This window comes from Melanerpes formicivorus, unplaced genomic scaffold (genome assembly GCF_026170545.1).
Source record: "Melanerpes formicivorus ecotype bairdi unplaced genomic scaffold, bMelFor1.0.p_v2 SCAF_81, whole genome shotgun sequence".
NCBI lineage: Eukaryota > Metazoa > Chordata > Aves > Piciformes > Picidae > Melanerpes > Melanerpes formicivorus.
The window spans coordinates 2723134-2732693 of record NW_027142433.1 but is presented as its reverse complement, the minus strand read 5'-3'; positions in this window follow the sequence as shown (position 1 = coordinate 2732693).

Sequence of the window (9560 nt, the reverse complement as noted above, 5' to 3'; positions counted from 1 at the left end):
GGGGGGGGTTTCTGATCTCTTGGAAGGGGGAAAGCAGCAGCAGCAGCCACAACAAGATCATAGGGTCGTAGGATCAGTCAGGGTTGGAAGGGAGCACGAGGATCAGCCAGCTCCAACCCCCCTGCCATGGGCAGGGACACCCCACACTAGATCAGCCTGGCCAGAGCCTCATCCAGCCTGGGCTTAAACACCTCCAGGGACAGGGCCCCAACCACCTCCCTGCGCAACCCATTCCAGGGCTTCACCACTCTCATGGGGAAGAACTTCCTCCTCCCCTCCAGCCTGAATCTCCCCACCTCCAGCTTCATTCCATTCCCCCTAGTCCTATCACTGCCTGAGATCCTGAGAAGTCCCTCCCCAGCCTTCCTGGAGCCCCCTTCAGATCCTGGAAGGCCACAATGAGGTCTCCTGGGAGCCTTCTCTTCTCCAGACTGAACAGCCCCAACTCCTTCAGTCTGTCCTCACAGGAGAGGTGCTCCAGCCCTCTGCTCATCCTCCTGGCCCTTCTCTGGACACCTTCCAGCACCTCCACATCCCTCTTGTCATAGGGGCTCCAGAACTGGACACAGTACTCCAGGTGGGGTCTCCCCAGAGCTGAGCAGAGGGGGAGAATCACCTCCCTTGCCCTGCTGGCCACACTTCTCCTGATGCAGCCCAGGCTCTGGTTGGCTTTCTGGGCTGCAAGTGCACACTGAGAGCTCCTGGTGAGCTTCTCCTCCCCCAGCACCCCCAAGGCTCTCTCCTCAGGGCTGCTTTCCAGCCAGTCCCTGCCCAGCCTGGATTTGTGCCTGGGATTGCCTCCACCCAGCTGCAGGACCCTGCTCTTGGTCTTGTTGAACCTCCTGAGGTTGGCTTGTGCCCACCTCTGCAGCCTGTCAAGGTCCCTCTGGATGGATCCCTTCCCTCCAGCTGTCTGCTGCACCACTCAGCTTGGTGTCATCAGCAAACTTGCTGAGGGTGCACTCAATGCCACTGTCCATGGCACCCACAAAGATGTTGAACAAGCCTGGGCCCAGGGCTGATCCCTGAGGGACTCTGCTTGTCCCTGGCCTCCCCTGGGACATGGAGCCATTGACAGCCACTCTTTGGGTGCAGCCATCAAGCCAGTTCCTTATCCATCTAGTGGTCACCCATCACACCCATGTGTCACCAGCCTGGAGACCAGGATGTGGTGTGGGACAGTGTCGAAGGCTTTGCTCAGGCCCAGGTAAATGACATCAGTTGCTCTCCCCTCAGCTATTAATTTTGTCACCTGCTCATAGAAGGCAACCAGGTTGGTCAGGCCCAACCAAACCAAACCAAACCATGCCCAGGTGACTGCCTGGGGGCTGTGGGGCAGGCTGGGGATGTGGTCTGCCTGGACCTCAGCAAGGCCTTTGACACCATCCCCCAGAGCTAACTCCTGGCCAAGCTGTCAGCCCCTGGCTTGGACAGCAGCAACTCTGAGCTGGGTTAGGAACTGGCTGGAGGCTGAGCCCAGAGAGTGGTGGTGAATGGTGCCACAGCCAGCTGGCAGCCAGGCACCAGTGGTGTGCCCCAGGGATCAGGGCTGGGCCCTGTGCTCTTTAACATCTTCATTGATGATCTGGATGAGGGCATTGAGTCCATCAGCAGTAAATTTGGGGATGACACCAAGCTGGGGGCAGGAGTTGATCTGCTGGAGGGTAGAGAGGCTCTGCAGAGGGACCTGGACAGGCTGGGCAGATGGGCAGAGTCCAAGGGCAGGAGATTGAACACATCCAAGTGCCAGGTGCTGCACATTGGCCACAGCAACCCCATGCAGTGCTACAGGCTGGGGTCAGAGTGGCTGAGAGCAGCCAGGCAGAGAGGGACCTGGGGGTGCTGGTTGATGGTAGGCTGAACATGAGCCTGCAGTGTGCCCAGGTGGCCAAGAAGGTCAATGGCATCCTGGTCTGCATCAGGAACAGTGTGGCCAGCAGGAGCAGGGAGGTCATTCTGCCCCTGTACACTGCACTGCCTCTTCTGCAGGCTCTCATCCCCAGGGCTCTCAGCCTTTTCTCCTCACAGAGCTGCTCCAGGCCCCTCAGCATCTTTGGGGCTTCTCCTGGACTCTCTCCAGCAGTTCCCTGTCCCTCTTGAACTGGAGAGCCCAGAACTGGACACAGGACTCCCACTGTAGCCTCCCTAGGGCAGAGTAGAGGGGGAGGGGAAGCTTTGTTGATCTGCTGGTCACAGAGCTGCCAGCTGGGCTGTAAGAAGTCTGCTGTGCACTGCAAGACAGAGAACGACTTCCAGGTGTAGATTTCTGCACACTGCTCTTTAATAGCAGGCAGGAAAGAATTCTCCAGCAGGGCTGTTGGTGGAATGAGGCTGCAGGTCCCCAGAGGACTCGCTGAAGGGACCCCTGAAAAGGCTGAGCCTGAGAGGAGATGCAATATATATGGTGATGGTGGCATTTGAAGCCATCCTGACCTTTTTCTCTTCAATTGTTTTGCTTTAAGAGTACATAGAAATTCAAAAGGTGCAACAAGAAGTCTGGGCAGCACAAGTCAGCTGAATTCAAACCCAAACCCATGAAAATGGCCATGACAGGGGAAAGAAAAGGAGGAAAAAACAGGGGGGGAAAAGGAGGGAAAAGCTCACCCTCCTGCCTTGGACATCAGCCTGGGTGCAAGGTTACAGGCTGGGGACAGAGTGGCTGAGAGCAGCCAGGCAGAGAGGGACCTGGGAGTACTGGTGGACAGCAGCTGAACAGGAGCCAGCAGTGCGCCCAGGGGGCCAAGAAGGCCAAGGGCATCCTGGCCTGCAGCAGGAAGAGTGTGGCCAGCAGGAGCAGGGAAGTCATTCTGCCCTGTGCTCAGCACTGCTTAGGCCACAGCTTGAGTCCTGTGTCCAGTTCTGGGCCCCTCAGTTCAGGAAAGATGTTGAGCTGCTGGAAGGTGTCCAGAGAAGGGCAAGAAAGCTGGGGAGGGGTCTGGAGCACAGCCCTGGGAGGAGAGGCTGAGGGAGCTGGGGTTGCTTAGCCTGCAGAAGAGGAGGCTCAGGGGAGACCTTCTTGCTCTCTCCAACTCCCTGAAGGGAGGTTGTAGCCAGGTGGGGGTTGGTCTCTTCTCCCAGGCAAGCAGCACAACAAGAGGACACAATCTCAAGCTGCACCAGGGGAGGTTTAGGCTGGAGGTGAGGAAGAAATTCTTCCCAGCAAGAGAGATTGGCCCTTGGGATGTGCTGCCCAGGGAGGTGGTGGAGTCCCCATCCCTGGAGGTGTTTAGGAAGAGCCTGGCTGAGGCACTTGGTGCCATGGTTTAGCTGATCAGATGGTGTTGGGTGAGAAGTTGGACTTGATGATCTCTGAGGTCTTTTCCAACCTGGTTAATTCTGGATTCTGGATTCTGTTAGTCCTGAGATCTGATTTCACCACCCAGCTCCTGGTAAGCTGGAGCAGGGAGTGGGGATGGAACAAAATGAACTCTGTCAATTAATTGCTCTTCTGTACAGTGGAATCTGGAGATACAAAAGGGACACAAAACCTTTCCTCATTGTTCAGCATCCCTGAGAGTCAGGGCTGTTCAGCCTGGAGAAGAGAAGGCTCCAGGGAGACCTTCTGGTGGCCTTTCAGTATTTGAAGAGGCTGAGCAGAAAGCTGGGGACAGAGTTTTGAGCAGGTCCTGTCAAGACAGGCCAAGGGGGGATGGTTTGAACTTAAAGAGAGAAATTCAGACTAGAAAGAAGGGAAAATGTTTGACACTGAGGGTGGTGAGAGCCTGGTCCATGTTGTCCAGAGAGGTGGGAGCTGCCCCATCCCTGGAACCATTGCAGGTCAGGTTGGTTGGGGCTCTGAGCAACCTGCTCTAGCTGCAGCTCTCCCTGCTGACTGCAGCAGGGCTGGACTAGAGGACCTTGAAAGGTCTCTTCAAGCCAAACCATTCTTGGGCTCTATGATGCTATGAAGTCATAACAAGACAGTTCTGGGAGGCAGTGGGGAGACTATGGAATCATTTGGGTTGGAAAAGACCTGTAAGATCATCAAGTCCAAGCATTAACTGCCAGGTGGCCACTAAACCATGTCCCTCAGCACCACACCTCCACAGCTTTGAAACCCTGCCAGGGGTGGGGACTGCACCACTGCCCTGGGCAAGCCTGGGCCAGGCCTTGACAAGCCTTCAGGGGAAGAAATCATTCTTCCTGCCCAGCCTAAACCTCCCCTGGTGCAACTTGTGGCCATGTCCTCTCATCTTGTTGCTTGTACATTGGGAGAAGAGACCAACCCCCACCTGGCTCCAACCTCCTTTCAGGGAGATGTGGAGAGCCAGAAGGTCTCTCCCCAGTCTCCTTTTCTCCAGGCTGAACAACCCCAGTCCCTCAGCTGCTCCTCACCAGCCCTGTGCTCTAGGAGAAGAACAGAGTAATACTCTAGAAATGCTAATAATGCATTCCCAGCTCTCCCAAAGCCACTTTGATGTCAAAAGCCTCTGTCACCGCTGCAGAAACTCACCCACTCGAGAGCTGCCTCACCTGACACTGATCTGCAGCTGCCTGTGGGGTGGAACATGGTGACCAGGGAGGAGCAAAGAGCATACAGTGGCAGTTGTGGGGGTGAAGAACATCATCCTCATCAGCATGGGTGCTGCACTAGCAGGAGCTTAAGGCAGCCATGGGGGGAATGAGGCTGCACGCTGAGATCTGTGAGACCCCAGGAGATGTGGAGCAGCTGCATCCCAAATGAGCCTGGTTTGATGAGCTGCAGCTCCCCAGGGAATGGAGGCAGCCAGCATAGTAGTAAAACTGTGTGGGGTGGGGAGAGGATCTGAAGATCCTGATGTTGGACTTCCCCCAGCAGCTGTACCTTTGGTAGCCCACACAGTGCATCACAGCCTGCGCTGGGGCCACGGAACACTGCACAGAAAGCCTGAGCATCGCTCTCGGCAGCATCTTTGGGCCTCCCATGGAAGAGTCTCTCCAAATGTCACCTATTTGTGGCACTCAGATGAAGCATCTGTCACATGAGATGATAGGAGGCTGGTCCTTGCTGTAATTTGAGTTATCAGCACTTGACATTTGAGTTGACACCTGCCTGGGAGGGGAGAGGAGGCTCAGGCGCTGCCTGCAGCCGTGCAGCGGCACGGATGTGCTTCTGCTCTCCAGCTCAAGCAAGGCTCCTGGGGATCTCAGAGCGTGGTGAGACTCTCTCAGCTAACCCAGGAATCACAGCAGCACCTGGGCAAGTGTCTGCACAGCCAAGCTCTGCTCAATATGGAAGCCCAGAATGTTTTAGTGGGAAGAGACCTTGAAGATCACCAAGTCCAATCATTACCCCAGCACTGCCAGGGCACTGCTGAGCCACAGCCCTCAGCACCACATCCCCATGGCTCTGAAACCCCTCCAGGGATGGGGACTGCACCACTGCCCTGGGCAGCCTGGGCCAGGACTTGACAACCCTCAAGGGGAAGAAATTGTTCCTCATGTCCAACCTAACCCTCCCCTAGGGCAACTTGAGGCCATTTCCCCTTGTCCTATCATTTGTTCCTTGGCAGAAGAGCCCAACCCCACCTGGATCCAGCCTCCTTTCAGGCAGCTGTAGAGAGCCAGAAGGTCTCTCCTCAGCCTCCTCTTCTCCTGGCTGAACACCCCCAGCTCCCTCAGCTGCTCCTCCCCAGCCCTGTTCTCCAGACCCTTCTCCAGCTTTGTTGCCCTTCTCTGGACCTGCTCCAGCTCCTCCAGGTCCTTCTTGGGGTGTACTGAACCCAGGATTTGAGGTGGGGCCAGTACAGGGAGGGAAAGCTCTGCCCTGGTCCTGCTGGCCACAATATTGCTGATCCAAGCCAGGATGCTGGTGGCCTTCTTGGCTAAGTTACAGTTTCTGCATTAGAGAGAGAATACAAACCCCACAGCTCTCCCTCACATGGCTGCTTAGATAGCAGAGGCACAAACCAGGAGGGACAAAAGAAAAGAGGAGAAAAAAAAATGAAGCCTCTCTCACAGTGCCTGTGGCCAAATGATTTATCTGCACTGCAGCTGCAGAGATCTTCCTAAAGGGAGAGGAAAACTCCTCAGAACAGGGCTCCAAAGATGCTGAGGGGCCTGGAGGAGCTCTGTGAGAAGAAAAAGCTGAGAGCCCTGGGGCTGGGGAGCCTGCAGAAGAGCAGCCCCAGAGGGGAGCTGAGCAATGCTCAGCAAGAGCTGAAGGACCTATGGGGGACAAGAGGCTGGGGCCAGACTCTGCTCAGTGGTGCTCAGGGACAGGACAAGGGGCAGTGGGCACAAACTGGAGCCCAGGAGGTTCCACCTGAAGAGGAGGAGAAACTTGTTTGGTGTGAGGGTGCTGGAGGCCTGGAGCAGGCTGCCCAGAGAGGTTGTGGAGTCTCCTTGTGTGGAGAGCTTCCAAAGCCAGCTGGGCATTGTGCTGCTGGGCAAGCTGCTGTGGGTGCCCTGCTGGAGCAGGAGGTTGGACTGGGTGATCTCCAGAGGTCATTTCCAACCCCCAGCATGCTGGGGTTCTGGAACACACATTTCCATAGGTCCTGAGCAGAGGCTGAAGGACACCAGCTCCTCTACCCATTCCCACTTTCTGGATCCATTCCCCCCCTGTTCAGGGCTGATCTGCAGGCAGGTTTGGGATGATCCTGGCAAAGACCTGCAGAACATCCCTGGCTCCATCTGCCAATTGCTTTCTCAGGGTGTGCAATGTGCAGGTGAACAGTTCCCCCTGCTGCTCTGAGCTGTGCTCCTGTCTCTTCCAACCACACACTGCTCCCAGTTCCCCAAGGCTCATCCAGTGGAAGCAGTGGTCTGGGATCACCTTGGCATGGACTTACAGCACCCTGCTCTGAAGCTGCAGCTCTGCCTAGTGACATTTAGAGGGCCAAGGGGTCCTTTGCCTTACATTTGTTCCTTCCAGCCCTCCTTGCTAAGACCAAGCAGCACCCAGAAGATAGCACACACTGTGCCAGCATTTTTTGGGCCTTGCCAGGAACCTATCACATCTAAAAATATTCTCCCAAGGTTTGGGAATCTGTTCAGCAAGCACTAAATTTAGGCCTTTGAGAAGCAGCTTGACTACAGAATACAGAATTAACCAGGTTGGAAGAGACCTTGGAGATCATCAAATCCGACCTACCACCCAACACCAGCTAAGCAACTCAACCATGGCACCAACTGCCTCAGCCAGGCTCTTCTCAAACAGCTCCAGGGATGGAGACTCCACCACCTCCCTGGGCAGCCTGTTCCAACACCAGACCACTCTTGCAGGGAAGGAATTGTTCCTCGTGTCCAGCCTAAACCTCCTCTGGCCCAGGGGGAAGGTGCTAACATATCTGACCCCCACTAGACAGTGCTGCTGTTACCTTCATACCGTCTGAAAGTGTCAGTAGTGAACCTTGGGGGCAGCTGCCAGCAGTTCCAGCTGGCTGCTGCCCGTGGAGGGAGCAGTGGCTGAGCTGTGTGGTGGAGTCAGCAAAGCATGCAGGTTCCTTCAGGTGTCCTGTTAGCAGGATATGCCTCTTGTGATGAAGAGCTGTCCCACCTCCAGGCAGGAAGAGAGTTTGCCTCCCTGGGCAGCCTGTTCCAGTACCTGACCGCTCTTGAAGGAAAGAAATTGTTCCTCATGTCCAACCTAACACTGCCCTGGCACAATCTCAGCCCATTTCCTCTCCTTCTGTCACTGACAGCAGAGAGAAGAGACCATACCTGCACTAGGGTGAAGATTTTATGCAACACAGTGAGGAGCAATGAGGAAACAAAGGTGGGCTTCCAGGCCGGGGTCAGAGTGGCTGAGAGCAGCCAGGCAGAGAGGAACCTGGGGGTACTGGGCAATACTAGGCTGAACATGAGCCAGCAGTGTGCCCAGGGGGCCAAGAAGGCCAAGGGCATCCTGGCCTGCAGCAGGAACAGTGTGGCCAGCAGGAGCAGGGAAGTCATTCTGCCCTGTGCTCAGCACTGCTCAGGCTACACCTTGAGTCCTGTGTCCAGTTCTGGGCTCCTCAGGTTAGGAAAGAGGTTGAGCTGCTGGAAGGTGTTCAGAGAAGGGCAAGAAAGCTGGGGAGGGGTCTGGAGCACAGCCCTGGGAGGAGAGGCTGAGGGAGCTGGGGTTGCTTAGCCTGCAGAAGAGGAGGCTCAGGGGAGACCTTCTTGCTCTCTGCAACTCCCTGAAGGGAGGTTGGAGCCAGGTGGGGGTTGGTCTCTTCTCCCAGGCAAGCAGCACCACAACAAGAGGACACAGTCTCAAGCTGTGCCAGGGGAGGTTTAGGCTGGAGGTGAGGAAGAAATTGGAACGTGCTGCCCAGGGAGGTGGTGGAGTCCCCATCCCTGGAGGTGTTTAGGAAGAGCCTGGCTGAGGCACTTGGTGCCATGGTTGAGTTGATTAGATGGGGTTGGGTGAGAGGGTGGATTCAGTGATCTCTGAGGTCTTTTCTAACCTGGTTAATCCTGTATTCTGTATTGTGAAGGATGAGGAGCAATGGTTTTGAGCTGGAATAAGAGAAATTTAGATTCCAGATGAGGAAGAAATTTTTTCCAGTGAAGGTGATGAGACCCTGGAACAGGTTGCCCAGGGAGGCTGTGGCTGCCCCCTCTCTGAAGGTGTTCAAGGCCAGGTTGGATGAGGCCTTGAGCAACCTGGGCTGGTGAGAGGTGTGGTTGAAATTAGGAGCAGAAGGGGTTGGAACTGGATTATATTTAAGGTCCCTTCCAGCCCAATCCATTCCATGATTCATGCCATTTAGAGGACATGGTTTGATGGCTGTGGTGGTTTTAGGTTGATATTGAACATCCAATCCATTCCATGATTCATGCCATTTAGAGGACATGGTTTGATGGTTGTGGTGGCCTTAGGTTGATGATGAACATCCAATCCATTCCATGATTCATGCCTTTTGAGGACATGGTTTGATGGCTGTGGTGGTCTTAGGTTGATGATGAACATCCAATCCATTCCATGATTCATGCCATTGGAGGACATGGTTTGATGGCTGTGGTGGCCTTAGGTTGATGATGAACATCCAATCCATTCCATGATTCATGCCTTTTGAGGACATGGTTTGATGGCTGTGGTGACCTTAGGTTGATATTGAACATCCAATCCATTCCATGATTCATGCCATTGGAGGACATGGTTTGATGGCTGTGGTGGCCTTAGGTTGATGATGAACATCCAATCCATTCCATGATTCATGCCTTTTGAGGACATGGTTTGATGGCTGTGGTGGTTTTAGGTTGATGATGAACATCCAGGCTGGATGTGGCTGTGAGCAACCTGCTGTAGTGTGAGGTGTCCCTGCCATGGGCATGGTGGTTGGGACTGGCTGAGCCTTGAGGTCCCTTCCAACCCTAAACAATTCTATGATTCCATGATGGTTGGACTCTCTGATCTTGGAAGCCTTTTCCAACCCAAACAGCTCTGTGACAAGAAGCAGTGTGAGGCTGACACAGACTGGGAGACACCAGGAGGTTCCTTCCCTCGATTACAAGTGGACATCCCTCACTTTGAAGCATTGTTTCAGGGCAGTTCCTCTAGTGTTTTGTGGGGTTTTTTTTTTTGATTGGTTTCTTGTTGTCTTTTTATTCCTCTCCAACTATTTTGTCCTCCTTGGCTTTTTGTTCCTCTG